This window comes from Nomascus leucogenys, chromosome 22a, assembly GCF_006542625.1.
Source record: "Nomascus leucogenys isolate Asia chromosome 22a, Asia_NLE_v1, whole genome shotgun sequence".
NCBI classification, from domain to species: Eukaryota; Metazoa; Chordata; class Mammalia; order Primates; family Hylobatidae; genus Nomascus; species Nomascus leucogenys.
In genome coordinates, this window is record NC_044402.1 from 78,536,483 (window position 1) to 78,551,212 (window position 14,730).

General features: G+C 38.2%; 1 pseudogene; it reads left to right on the forward strand.

The window, feature by feature from the left end:
• The first annotated feature begins 7,135 nt into the window (after positions 1-7,135).
• On the forward strand, positions 7,136-7,242 carry LOC115832735 (annotated as a pseudogene).
• Positions 7,243-14,730: the final 7,488 nt, after the last annotated feature.

The window sequence follows — 14,730 nt, forward strand, 5'->3', positions numbered from 1 at the left end:
CAGATCACGAGGTCAGGAGATCGAGACCATCCTGGTTAACATGGTAAAACCCCGTCTCTACTAAAAATACAAAAAATTAGCTGGGCGTGGTGGTGGGCACCTGTAGTCCCAGCTACTTGTGAGGCTGAGGCAGGAGAAAGGCGTAAACCCAGGAGGCGGAGCTTGCAGTGAGCCGAGATCACGCCACTGCACTCCAGCCTGAGTGACAGAGCAAGACTCCATCTCAAACAAACAAAAACAAATAAAACAAGATGACACCTTAGCCTCCCATCTTCTGACACTCCTTATTAACTTATGTATGAGAAGGCTATACTATTAATTTGAGACAGCTATTGAGAGTCTTGTCATAATAGGCTTCTTTCTGCATTCCTTCACTAGTGGCCCTGAAGCTGCACTATGTTGGAGGTTTCCTTGACTAAGAGAACCACACGCGGCATTCACCTCAGTAGGGGAGTCATAAAAGATCCCGCCTCTGACCAGAAGAGTATGAATGACAAAGGTGACATAACCAGCACAGAAAGATGTCTTAGCCTCTGCACATCAGCTGATTTAGAATACTTACAGATAGGGGTTGGGGTGGGGGGTGCACAATGTTCTTTTCAGCTTCTTTGCCTTGAGAACTTTGATCTTATTGCAAGGAAGTCCCTTACCCTCTTCTACCGTAGATCTGACGGACCTCCTGGGATTTCCTGGGGAAATGAAATGAGTCTAACACCTTTGACCACCTGCTGGATATTATATCAGCACTTACTTGAGTAAAATGTGAAAGAGCTGAAAGCAATATTCAGAGTCTGACAGTTCTCTGCAATTGGCCTAGATAACCTCATTGTGAAATAAGTAACTAAATGGGCAAAAGATTTGAACAAGCACTTCACAAAAGAAGACCAAGAAGAGGGCAGGGTCTTTTGTTTGGGGAGTTTTATTTAGTTTTGTTTTGGCAGAGGACAGAAGGAGTGGATAGGTTCATTCTGTAAAGAAATATTAAAATATTCTTTTTAATTTGATAGTTAATATAAGCTTAAGAATCTTTTAAAACTTAGAATGTTCAGCCGTATTAGTCATCGATGAACTGCTCATTAAAACTACAATAAGCTACCCTAACAGTGGTATGAACAGCAAGAATTAAAATGTTGACAATACCAAGTACTGGTGACAGTGTGAAGCAACAAGAACTGCTGATGCAAATTGGCTCAACCGCTTGGGAAAATGTTTGACAGTATCTACCAAAGTTGAACATATGTATACCCTCAACTCAGCAATTCCACTTCTAAGCATATATCCAACAAAGATGTGTAAATATATGTACCAAAAGACACATACAAAAACATCCTTGGTATTATTCATAGTAGCCTCAAAGTGGAAACAACCCCAATGTCCATGAACAGAATGCATATGACACTCTATAGCAAGGAAATGAGCTAACTTGCTACACTTAATGATTTGAAGGAATCTCACAAACATAACGTTGAACAAAAGCAACCGCCAACAAAAGGTGTGCTGTAGGATTCCCAGTTACAGAGTTCAAAAACAAGCAAAACATACCTTTTGAGCAGAATGGAATGGGGGAGTTCTCAAAGGGAGTTATGGTGTGCTGGTGGTCTTGTTTTTCTTGACCAGGATGGAGATAACTGATCGTTTTTGAGCTGTACTCTATGGAGTATGCATTTTTTATTTATCTTATACTTGAAGTTTTTCTTTCTTAGTGAATAAAGCAAAAATCAGCATGAGGCTGGTGAAACAGACAGTTCTGCAGAATGAGAGAAGAGCAATGTCCTGAAGCATTTAGAAAGAAGGACTTTGTTCTTCCAGTGCTTATAGAACAAGAAATATTAGAAAATATCTGCTTTTGCTCCCCCTATGGTGCAGCAGGGTATTATGATGGCAAGAGGGCAGGAAAATAAGAGTGAGAAAAGAAAGGGAGAAGCTAAATTAATATTTGAGTCAGAAATAGTAAATAGTCATAGCACTAAAGAAAATTGAATCCATGATGAACAGTGAATACTGAACTACTTTTCAGAATCCTGTGGGTTCTCATGAGTCCACAAAGCGAAGATGGAGGGAAGTTCCTCCACTTTTTGTTCATTATCCAGATCAGAACTGCTTTCATCAATGTTATATATTGTGCTTTAAAAGCTTTCTTTTAAAGGATTCTCTGCAGCTTAAATAAGTTAGGATGAACAAAAAGCGCCAGAGCAAAAGATAAAAAGCACCCTCCAACGAATATAGTAAGAGAAAAGATGCAGATCAAAAAGGCTGATTACAGAGATTTATCCTTTGACTAATAGATGTCCCCAATAAACAATAACTCGTTTTAATAGAAGAAACATGGTTGATCCAAAAAATTTTAAGTCACAAGACTGAAGATCCTCTTCTACACATTTTGAATGCCATCTGGAATGGAGCAATGTCTGCAGTTTTGTAGCCCAAGATTTCTCTACTCATCCAAATTGTAAAGGTAACAGACATTCTGTGATATACAATGTACTGCTCATTTGCCCTTTCTGGAAAAAAATTAATCACCACACTCCCAAAATGAATCAAAATTAAGAATAAAAGAATGAGGAAAGAAAGGCCAGTCGGTGAGTATTGAAATCATCACTGAAACTATTAGAATAATGAAGGTAATTGTAAATTTCATTTTAAAAAAAAAGAGGTTTATTATATGACTTATCTATTCCGAAATTTTTCAGTGGGATTTATAACCCTAGGTTAAGTTAATGAAGGCCAAGAAGGAATGGCAGTTAATTTTTTTGGGGGGATGGAGGTGGGTAAGGGGTAAAATCCTTCTGTTTTGTAAAGAAATATTAAAATTCATTCTTTGTTTACTTTGATAATTAAATGTAAGATTAAGAATCTTTTGAAATCTGTTAAGGTGGTTAATAATAAAATTAATAACAGAATGTCTCCTCTTCAAATTATTGAACAATACAAAAGTGAAATTGTGTGTACGACAAAAGTAAAAAAAAAAAAAGCACGTAAGACCAAAACTGTTTAAACTGTTTAAATTCTAAAAACACAACGAAATTATTTCCTTTGTCCAAGAGACTTACCTTTAAATCCAATTCTGTCACACACACTTAACACAAAAAGTATCTCAGAGTACAATTTAAGGAGAAGTTATAAGGCTAAATAACAGAAGCATAGTCACTGATAAAATTACAATTAGTAAAGACAACAGACCCTTACACTTATACACAGGCTCATGTAGGATTAAAATGTGAAATTACAAAGTACTTTATATATACTTTATATATTATATATAATATATACTTTATGTATTATATATAATATATACTTTATGTATTATATAATATATGTATTATATATAATATATACTTTATGTATTATATATAATATATACTTTATGTATTATATATAATATATACTTTATGTATGTAATATATACTTTATATATTACATGTAATATATACTTTATATATTACATGTAATATATACTTTATATATTACATGTAATATATACTTTATATATATTACGAATCAGTGTCTAGCCTTGTTCCCAACTGCATGACTGCAATATAATGGGGAAGGTATGGAAAGCATGTTGGTAAGGCAAACACAATGTCTAAAACTGCTTCTTAGCTAGATTTATTGCCAGGCACTGGGCAAGTGGCTTTACATATATCTCAAAACTCTATGGTGTAAGTACCATTTTTCCTATTTTATCAACAGGAAGCTGAAATACATTCAGAGAAATAAAGTAACTTGCTCAAGTAACAGCCAGCAAATGGGAAAGCTGGGCTTCAGATACAGGCGACTTAAAATTGATGCCCATTCTCTTAACCACTACACTAAATATCAACGGCCATAACGAAGATTACAGATGCTACCACATGCACACACTAATCAAATATTATGTAACACCAAATCCTTCCAAAACTATGGGATAGAATGGAAATCATCCTTGCTATTTAGAGTATATAAAGTATATATTACATGTAATATATAAAGTATATATTACATGTAATATATAATTTATATATTATATATACTTTATATATAATATATATATACCTTTATATATTAAAATGTGAAAGTACAAAGTACACTTTACAATAGTGTAGGGATTGTGATAGAAACCTTAACATATTCTGTGAACCATCACAACACAAATCAAATATGGAGAGAAATTATCCACAAGAAATGAAAAATAAAACAAAATTAATATGTATAGAAAATATATATATCTTTTCTCAAATGGAATAGTTTACAAATTGATCAGAAAGCAATGCCAAATGACAAAAGCAGCATAGAGGACCCAGAAAGATCTGTTAGCTTTCTGCACATCAGCTGATTTACAGTATTTACAGCAGGATAAACGAAACACCTCCAACATGTTCTTTCCAGCCTCTCTGTTTGAAATACTTTGGTCTGATTGCAAGGACACCTCTTACTCTCTTCTACCCTAAGCTTAGATCCTATAGGTCGCCTTGGATTCTTGGAGGAATGAAATGGTTCTGACACTCAGTGCTCACCTGCTGTACGTTACTTCAGCATCTGAATGGCCTGTAATAGCTGAAAGCAATCCTTAGAGCCTGACAGATTCCCTGCAGTGCATTTTAAAGGGCAAAAGTTATACATAGTAATAAAACTAAAAAATTTTAATAATTAAATCACAATCATGTGAAAAATAATTTAGACGCCTCCTAAACGGTTGTTTTGTCAAAAAGATCCAGTAAAATTGAGTGAAAACAAAATGGCAAATAAAAATTAGAGGATGTGTTTAAAGCTATGCTGAAAGGAAAACTGATAGCCACTATTATTTAGAACATGAAAATGAACGAATTAGACATGTAACACAAGGGAAAAAAGTAACAATATGGATAAGACTAGAAATAAATCAGAGGAAAGCAAATAGGCAACCTCCTGGCAAATGTATTTTTAAAAAAAATCAAAATCAGAAATAATAAAGTTAATGAAAAACAGATTAAAAAATAAATGTCATCCTTAATTATTTTAATTTAAATATTTGCTATGAAATATTCAGTACACAAGTTTAGAAAACCCACCCAAGAATTACAAAATTCAAACAGGTCGATAACCAAAGAAAAAAATTAATGTAGTAACCAATGAATTGTATCTCCTCAAATGAGTCCTGATCACTCTGTGCATTCTCCCAAACTTTTAAGAACCACATTATTCCTATGTTATATAAATTTTCTCTGGCAGACAGAAAAAGGTGAGTGTACACCACAGTAAGTTTTGTGCAGTTACTGTTACCCTGACACCAAAACATTGGAAAGACAAAAATCAAAGCTATAAATTGTTCTTTAACCTATGAATATGGATGCAAACAAACCTAAATAAATTAGAAGTACAAATCATGTATTCAAAGAACAACATACCATTGCTAAGTAGGGTTTATCCTTTGATGAAAGAGCAGTTCCCACTGGGGGGAAAAAACCCATTAATACACGTTTTTTTTTCGGGGACAGGGTCTCACTTTGTTGCCCAGACTGCTCTTGAACTCTAATACGCATCTCAGTAGATCCACAATGAGATCTGTTTGCCCAAAGTGGTTACTTGTCCATTCTCATGATCATATGAATGTCATGGACTCTTTGGATTATTCATGATTAGTCTGAAACAATCACTAGCTGGAAGGATGGGACTAGGCTGAGTTGTTTAAACGAATCAGTGTCTAGCCTTGTTCCCAACTGCATGACTGCAATATAATGGGGAAGGTATGGAAAGCATGTTGGTAAGGCAAACACAATGTCTAAAACTGCTTCTTAGCTAGATTTATTGCCAGGCACTGGGCAAGTGGCTTTAAATATATCTCAAAACTCTATGGTGTAAGTACCATTTTTCCTATTTTATCAACAGTAAGCTGAAATACATTCAGAGAAATAAAGTAACTTGCTCAAGTAACAGCCAGCAAATGGGAAAGCTGGGCTTCAGATACAGGCGACTTAAAATTGATGCCCATTCTCTTAACCACTACACTAAATATCAATGGCCATAACGAAGATTACAGATGCTACCACATGCACACACTAATCAAATATTATGTAACACCAAATCCTTCCAAAACTATGGGATAGAATGGAAATCATCCTTGCTATTTAGAGAAAGCAAACAGAATACAAAATTGCATATAATGTAGTTAATGATTTTTTTAAGCTAGAATGAATTTGAAAGAGCCATATGGGTGTATTTGTTTTTCACTATTTTCCATTTTTCCTTGGTGAACATTTGTACTTTAAAAAAAAATCTAAAAAGGGCCAGGCACAGTGGCTCATGCCTGTAATCCCAGCACTTTGGGAGGCCAAGGCGGGTGGATCATCTGACGTCAGGAGTTTGAGACGAGCCTGACCAACATGGTGAAACCCCGTCTCTACTAAAAAGACAAAAAAAAAATTAGCCAGGCGTGGTGGCACATGCCTGTAATCCCAGCTACTTGGGAGGCTAAGGCAGGAGAATCGCTTGAACCCGGGAGGTGGAGGTTGCGATGAGCTGAGATCACGCCATTGCACTCCAGCCTGGGTGACAGAATGAGACTCCATCTCAAAAAAAAAAAAAAAAAAAAAATTAAAAATATACTGTATGCCCTACTAGATTATGAAGTTTTTATGAGCAAAACCTGTTTTATTTTTGTTACCTCAAACACAGCTATGCACCTTACACATAATAGGCACAAAATAAATTTTTATCCATTTGGATTACAGCATGAAGGATTCCTATGTATGTCTCCTGCAGAGATTCTGTAAACAAGTGTGTATTCTCTATAGATATTGCAATAATTGTTTCAGTACTACCTTTTCAAACTGAAGTTTTACTTAGGCTTATTTTTAAAGATTATGCTAATTTTTATTTTAATGTTGTGTTTTTGTTGTTTGTACAATTTTACTAGTGCCTAGTTCACAGTCCAAATACAAATCTAGGTGATTTTTGAATAATAGATGATACTGGTTAAACTCTTACTATATCACTACTGTTCCAAGCACTCTGAGATATTTTCCCATTTAGCCATCTAACAGTTCTGTGAAATTAATACTGTGAGGCACAGGGAAGTTAAATGACTTCTGACAGGACACATAGCAAATAAGTAATGGAGCTGGGATTCACGCTCAAGAAATATGACTCCATGGCCTCACTTAAGTTCACACACTGTGATACTCTGGTTTCTCTTCAGATCATATAAATATTTTGCCTTTTACTGAAGATTTCCGTGGAGGGAACAGTCTTTACCCAATTTTTTTAGGCCTCTTGTTTAAAGATTTTTTTTTTTTTTACGTTTACACGCTGTTTAATTCAGCCACTGTTCTGGGTTTTGTTTGTTTTTTAAGAAGGAAGTGTAAAATTTTTATGTTATAAATAGACCATGTAGTTGTGAAAAAATTTTATTCTATTGTATGACTCCTTGAAAGAATGAGGTGGAAGGATAAAGTAAGAAAAGTATAACTGAGATAAGAAGTGAAAGCAAGAGAAAAGGATTACAGATGGCAGAATAAAGAGGGTGACTCAGTGACTTTGGGGTCAAAGTGTTGGTTCCTTTTTCACCTTGGTTGTACAAGTTTATTCAACAATAATATATTGAACATGTATGTACTAGCTGCCAAGGACATAATGGTGAAGAGCAGGAAAAAAAGATGACTTCTTTGCCCTTATGTATAATAGCTTATATAATTATTATAAGCTTCTATTATTATATAACGTAGTTTGAAGAAGTAGTTTACAGTGAGGTCAGCTGCCAGTAAGGCAGGCTGGCTTCTCCCAAACCTATCAATTTTAGAGGATTCACAAGAACACAGGAATCCCCCTTTTCTGTCATCCTTAATTTTTCCACACCTAATTCTGCTTTTGTGTTTGTTTTAAAGGGTTTTATTGTTGTGTTTTGGGAGATAAAGATTACAGTGTAGTCTACACATCTTAAGTGTAAGATTTGAGAATTCTTGATTAATGCATACACTCTTATAACCCACTTTTGGAGACTATTCCCATGGGTTTGTTGTGTTTCTGTTTGTCTTGTAAGCAGAGGCACTATCTTTTAAAGGATGTTTATACAGTGAACAGAATCAGAAGACAGATAGTGTCTCCCTCTGGAGCAAAAGACAAATTCTGTTTAGTAAAATTAAGATAATGTCTCCTTCCAGGGCAAAGGGCAAGCAGAGCTACAGCTCTTGATTAAAGATTTAGACTCTTTAAGCTTGGTGTTCCTCAGTTCTAGCACACACTGTGGCTTGCACAGCATCCACTCGGGCCACTCTGCATTACCCCTGTAAGACTTGGGGGACAAGAGGAGCCAAGGCAGACATGCAGCTCAGGCTGCTTACTGTGTTGTGGATAATGAAGTCCTTTGTCTCTGATGCAGGAGATGGTGGCAGGCTTTTTATCTTGCAGGTAGGGTAACATCTCAGACCCTTAACATTTCTTGACAATCGCACCCCTTCAAGATAGAGATCATTTTTATTGGCGCAGCAAGTTCCCTCATGCCCCTTTCCCATCAATCTCACAAGAATATCCTTTTGCTGATTTCATTCACACTAGATAGTGTTGCCTTTTCTAGAACATCACATACATGGAATCATACAGTGTACAGTTATCGCTTGGTATCTGAGGAGGAATGGTCTCAGAACCTCCCCGCAGATACCAAAATCCGTGGATGCTCAAATGGATAAGTCTTATATAAAATGATGTAGGCCAGGTGCAGTGACTAACGCCTGTAACTGCATTTTGGGAGGTTGAGGTGGGTGCATCACTTGACCTCAGGAGATTGAGACCAGACTGGGCAACCTGGTGAAACCCCATCTTTCCAAAAAAAAAAAAAAAAAAAAAGCCTGCCATGGTGGCTCACGCCTGTATTCCCAGCTACTTGCGGGACTGAGGTGGGAAGATCACTTGAGCCCAGGAGGCGGAGGTTGCAGTGAGCCAAGATTGTGCCACTGCACTCCAGCCTGGGTAACAGAGCAAGACCCTGTCTCAAAAATAAATAAAAATAAAATGGTGTAGTATTAGCATGTAACCTATGCACATTTTCTTGTTTACTTTATCTGTATATTACTTTTAATACCTAGTACAATGTAAATGCTATGTAAACAGTTGTTAATACTGTATTGTTTAGGAAATAATGACAAGAAAAAGATCTGTATGTATTCAATGCAGGCACAACCATCCATTTTTTTTTTCCACGTATTTTCAAACTAGGCTGCTTGAATCCACAGATGTGGAACCCAGGGATACAGAGAGTTGACTGTGTACTCATTTGTGTTTATCTGCTTTCACTCAGCATGAGGTCTGTGAAATTCATCCATGCTGTTGTGTGTATCAGTTGTTCATTCCTTTTCATGGCTGAAGAGTAACCCACTGTAAGAATAACAGTTGTTACATTAGTCATTCACATGTTTAGCTTTATCATATGTAAGACATTGGGAATTAAACAGTTTAGACTAGACTCTATTACCTTTATATGAAGAGTCTTCATTTCTGTTCTAGCAAGCACTTAGCTTGTTTGGACCCCCATTTCTAACTCTGCCTCTTTTGCAGTGGGCAGCCCCTGGATTTCTGTTAGAGTTTTCATCCTTTCAGCTGTTGTTTTCCATCACCACCACCTCTGGTAGTCTCCCTTGCACATGCAAAGCCAAAGAGTCAGCCAAAAATTTTGAGTGAGGTTTATCATAGATTTTTGGGACTCCTTGTTTTTTGGCTCTATCCTTTTTGGGGGATGCTCCCTTGCTCTCAAATGGCTTAGGCATCCCCAAAGTCTGCCCATTGACTCAAGCCAGTAAGACTGCACTTTTCTGCTTGAGTTCTAGCATTGCTGTGCTGAGGTAAAGTTTCATAAACATGAATCTCACCCAGTGTGGTTCTCTTCTTTCAGTGTTTACTCCCCTTGGTTTCTGTCTGCTTTTGGTGGTTCTCCAAGTACCTTCAATTAGGTCATATATATGTGAACTAATTGAATATATATATGTTGCCCAGAGTTTATAATTGTTAGAGGAGACATAGTCTGATAAAAGCTCCTCTGTCATTTTCACAATCAGAACCCTGTGTAGTGTATTTTTATTCCTCTATTTCAAAATTTCTGTGACATTTTACTTTGGATGTATTGCTTACAAGCAACATGTGGCTATAGTTTGTTCTTTGTGGAATCTGATAGTCTGCCATTCAGTAGGTCAGTAACCCATTTACATTCACTGTGATTCATGACATTTAGATTTACTTATTTACTCACTCATTTAGAAGTGTGGTCTTACTGTGTTGCCCAGGCTGATCTTAGACTCCAGGGCTCAAGTGATCCTCCTGCTTCATCCTCCTGAATAGCTGGGACTTGTAGTGTGTGCCATCATGCCTAGCTCTTTTTTTTTTTTTTTTTTTTTTTTTGGAGACAGAGTTTTGCTCGTTGCCCAGGCTGGAGTGCAATGGTGTGATCTTGGTTCACTGTAAACTCTGCCTCCTGGGTTCAAGCAATTCTCCTGCCTCAGCCTCCCAAGTAGCTGTGATTACAGGTGTGCACCACCACACCTGGCTCATTTTGTATTTTTAGTAGACATGGAGTTTCACCATGTTGGTCAGGCTGGTCTTGAACTCCTGACCTCAAGTGATCCAACCACCTCAGCCTCCCAAAGTGCTGGGATTACAGGCGTGAGCCATCGCACCTGGCCCATCATGCCTAGCTCTTGCATTTACTTTTTATCATTTTATTTTATGTGTTTACTATTATTTACATTTGCTTCTTTAGTTCTGGTCATCTGCCAAATTGATAAGGTTTTCTATTATCCCCCCACTTTGATGTTCTCCTTACTTGGAAGTTATAGATTACATTTCTCTTCCTTAGGGGCCACCCTTAAACTTCCTACTAAAGTCTAAAGTTATTTAGTATTTGTATCTTCCTTCCAAACAGGAAAAGGACATTATTTTGTTTACTCATTAACAAATTCCTACCTTTTATTTTATTGTTGTCTGGAAATTCAGTTTCAACATTTTTATCATAAAATATATTTTTTTAAAAAAAATTCAAACGACAATTTTATGCTCATCATTGTTTCTTTTTTTTCTTTTCTTTTCTTTTTTTTTTTTTGATACAGAGTTCACTCTTGTTGCCCAGGCTGGAGTGCAATGGCATGATCTCGGCTCACTGCAACCTCTGCCTCCCGGGTTCAAGCGCTTCTCCTGCCTCAGCCTCCCGAGTAGCTGGGATTACAGGCATGCACCACCATGCCCGGCTAATTTTGTATTTTTAGTAGAGACAGGGTTCCTCCATATTGGTCAGGCTGGTCTTGAACTCCCGACCTCAGGTGATCCGCCTGCCTCGGCCTCCCAAAGTGCTGGGATTACAGGCGTGAGCCACTGCGCCCGGCCCATTGTTTCTTTTTAAACAAAATAATTTTATTCATATTCAATTCACATACCATAAAATCACCATTGTATTTTGCATCTATTTTCCCTTACATTCACTTTTCTTCTTGCAAGCTCTAATGGTTATTTCAGTGAGATGTATTTTGGGGTTTTGTTTCATTTTGTTTCCTTTTTGTCTGCAAATGCCTTTACTTTGCTTTCACTCTTAGACAGTAGCTTTTGGCTGAGTATAGAATTCTACATCCGGAGTAATTTTCCCTTAACAATTTGAAACGATTATCCTATTGCATGCTGTCACTTATTTTTCTCAATTAGAAATCTGTTATTAGTCTAATTTTTATTCCTTTATGGTTAATTTTGTTCCCTCTTTGATAACTTTAAATTTTTCTGTATCCTGCAGTTTTGCTTTTATGTGTCTACCTAAGAGTTTATATTTTATCCTGCTTGGTACAGAATGTACTTTTACTCTAAGGGATTATTCCTCAATTTTGGAAAGTTCTCTGCCCCTATCTCTTCAAATATTGCTTGTTTGTAATTTTGTCTATTTTCATCTTTTGAAGTTTTATTAGACAGTTGGAGCCTCTCGGTCTGGTCTCTATGTCACTTATTTTCTCACTCATTTTAAAAAACCTCTTTCTGTTACATTTTACATTATTTCCTCAGTAATGCCTTAAAATATAGTAATTCTTTCTTAGACTGTGTGCAGTCTAGAATGTCCATTGAGTCTTTAAATTAGTATGTTCTCCTAATTTTTTAAACTTTTATTTATTTTAAAAATGTTTACGTTTTTAGGGACAGGGTCTCACTATGTTGCCCAGGCTGGAGTGCAGTGGCTATTCATGGGAGCAATCATAGTGCACTGAATCCTTGAACTTCTGGCCTCAAGCCATCCTCCTGCCTTGACCTCCCAAACAGCTGGGACTACAGGCATACACCACCATGTCCAGCAAATTTTTTAAAAACTCTTTCTACCTATTCTTGGATCACTTAAGCCTGATTTTGTTTCATAATTTATTCTTTTTAAAAATTTATGTGGCCAGACACAGTGGCTCATACCTGTAATCCCAGCACTTTGGGAGGCCGGATCACCTGAGGTCAGGAGTTTGAGACCAGCCTGGCTAACATGGTGAAACCTTCTCTACCAAAAATACAAAAATTAGCCAGGCATGGTGGCATGAGCCTGTAATCCCAGATACTCAGGAGGCTGAGACAGGAGAATCACTTGAACCTAGGAGGCAGATGTTGCAGTGAGCCGAGATCGTGCCACTGCACTCCAGCCAGGGTGACAAAGCAAGACTGTCTCAAAACAAAACAAAACAAAACAAAAAACCCACACCCACAATTCTTTTTCCTACATGCCTGTCTTTCTAGACTTTATTATGAGGAACTAATGCTCATATGACTTCTGAGGGACCCTGCCCTTAAGCTTTCTAGAAACCCCTTTTTCCAGGTGAAAGGAACTACCAGACACTACCTTAATTCTTTCAGATGTCTAAATGAAGACGTTACAGCCTTGCCCTTAGTTTGATATTTTTCTCCCAGGCTGGATCTGAAACACTTTCACTAGCTGGAGATTAAGAATTTTATTCTTCAACTAAGCAAGTTCTGGGCTCTCTAAAGACTTCTTGCAAGTCAGTGGGATTTTTTTTTCTGAATTTCTCATTTTTCTTGTTATTTTATCAAATAGGACTTAAAACTGGGAGCGGTGGCTCAAGCCTGTAATCCCAGCACTTTGGGAGGCCGAGGCAGGTGGATCACTTGAGGCCAGGAGTTCGAGACCAGCCTGGCCAACGTGGCAAAACCCTGTCTCTACTAAAAATACAATAAAGCCGGGCGCAGTGGCTCATGCCTGTAATCCCAGCACTTTGGGAGGCTGAGGCAGGCCGATCACCTGAGGTTGGGAATTCGAGACTAGCCTGACCAACATGGAGAAACCCCATCTCTACTAAAAATATAAAAAATTAGCCAGGCATGGTAGCACATGCCTGTAATCCCAGCTACTCAGGAGGCTGAGGCAGGAGAATGTCTTGAACCCGGGAGGTGGAGGTTGCAGTGAGCCAAGATCACATCATTGCACTCCAGCCTGGGCAACAAGAGCAAAACTCTGTCTCAAAATAAATAAATAAATAAATACCAAAAAAAAATTAACTGGATGTGGTGGCACACACCTGTAATCCCAGCTACTCGGAAGGCTGAGGCAGGAGAATCTCTTGAACCCAGGAGACAGAGGTTACAGTGAGCCAAGATCACGCCACCGCACTCCAGCCTGGGCAACAGAGTGAGACTTGGTCTCAAAAAAAAAAAGAATAATACTTAAAGCACCTAGCCCCATACCTTTGACATATGCCTAGAAACTATCCTACTATCCTCCACATTACTATGGGCAACCATTGTACAAATACAGGTTGCCATTTTTCAGTTTCTGTAATAGTTGTCTCACTATATCCACCACCCTAAGCTAATACCATATATTTTAGGTTCTGATGACAGCAGCATCCCAGTATTAGGTGCTGACTTCTAGATTAGGTTACAATTGCTACATAAGAAACAATCACAAAATCTCAATGACATGTAAGCTTTTCATTTTGTTAATAAGCTTTTAATTTTCTCATGGATCTGCAGGTCAGTTAGGGCAACTTCAGGCTGCAGTCACTGAAGTAGCTTTAGTTTATAAAGCAGGTCTCAGGCAGCCAGGACAGTTATGCTCCACATGCTCATTCTGAGGTGCAACTGGAATCTGGGGCCCTGGGCAGCCTGGGCCTCTCTGAGGAGATGACAATTGTACTGACTTACGGGTGATGAGGAAGGGCCCAGCTGGGCAGAATGGGGGAGGGTGTGCCAGTGCAAACACCCTGGGGCAGGTGTTCAAGGGAGAGGGAGGAAGCTATGGACCTGGAACAGTGAGAGAGGGAGAGTGGAGGGGACGAGGCCAGGAGGCTGCTGGATCATATCATCTGGAGCACTGTCAGCCACAGAGATGGTGTGAGGTGAGTGGAGTTGCCAGGTCTGCAAACAGGGAGGGCACTTCTGCTACGCATGCTTATTCTGGGGCCCAGGGCATCAGCTACCCTGGGGAAAACTCTCCTCATTGTGGTGACAAAAGCGCAAGGGGGCAAGCCCCATTAGATAAGCACATTTCAAGCCCTTGCTTTCATCATACCTACTAATGCCCCATTGGCCAAAGCATATCCCATGGCTGAGCCCAGAAAAGTATACTGCCTTTTTTATTTTTATTTTTATTTTTTGAGACGGAGTCTCGCTCTGTTGCCCAGGCTGGAGTGCAGAGGCACAATCTCGGCTCACCGCAGCCTCCGCCTCCTGGATTCAAGCAATTCTCTGCCTCAGCCTCCCCAGTAGCTGGGATTACAGGCACCCACCACCACACCTGGCTAATTTTTGTATTTTTAGTAGAGA